Genomic DNA, 715 nt, shown 5'->3' with positions numbered 1-715 from the left:
TATATATAAAAATAAAACGAAAAGGGAAAATTATATATATAAAACGGAAAGGATTATCTGTTCTTTATATACGAATTTTAATCAATATGTTACGATGGAAATGCATCTAATTTGGTGATCCTACAAAATGCCTAGTTATACAGAATCGCCAGTTATTTTGGCGAATAAAAAAAAATTCCTACGCCTCTTGCGTAATTACGTATGATTTTATAAATTGTCCTTTCCTCTCTTCGTCACTAATGATATTACAACGACAGTTGTTTAATTTCATCACTGATGATCGATCGACGATGACAACTATACCTTTATAAAATAATAACCGATGACGATTTTATCTCTACATAAAATCGCTCCAGTGGAATATACGTAATTCAAAATTTTTATTACATGCACCGGCATAGTCAGTAATCTGGAATCACCAGACGATTTCGTACGAACACTAATTGATCGCTTTTATCGTAACAGGTACAGATTTTTTTGTACCCGCACGAACGTTACACTTCAATGAATTAAACTCTGATATTTATTAATGAACTAATATTCGGCTGCTTTTTACATCTCGTTCTCGTGTATTTTGCTGCATAATTTAGCTCTTTCTGTCTTTCTTCTTTTTTTTTTTTTTTTTGAAAATAAAAGAGCGTACGATACGCTCATAGAATTTTGTCGAACGATTTCCGTTATCCAGTTGAGTCGCTGTGCCGAGAGCTCATGTTAC

The sequence above is a fragment of the Atta colombica genome, unplaced genomic scaffold (assembly GCF_001594045.1).
Source record: "Atta colombica isolate Treedump-2 unplaced genomic scaffold, Acol1.0 scaffold261, whole genome shotgun sequence".
NCBI lineage: Eukaryota > Metazoa > Arthropoda > Insecta > Hymenoptera > Formicidae > Atta > Atta colombica.
Note: the sequence above shows the minus strand (reverse complement) of the source record.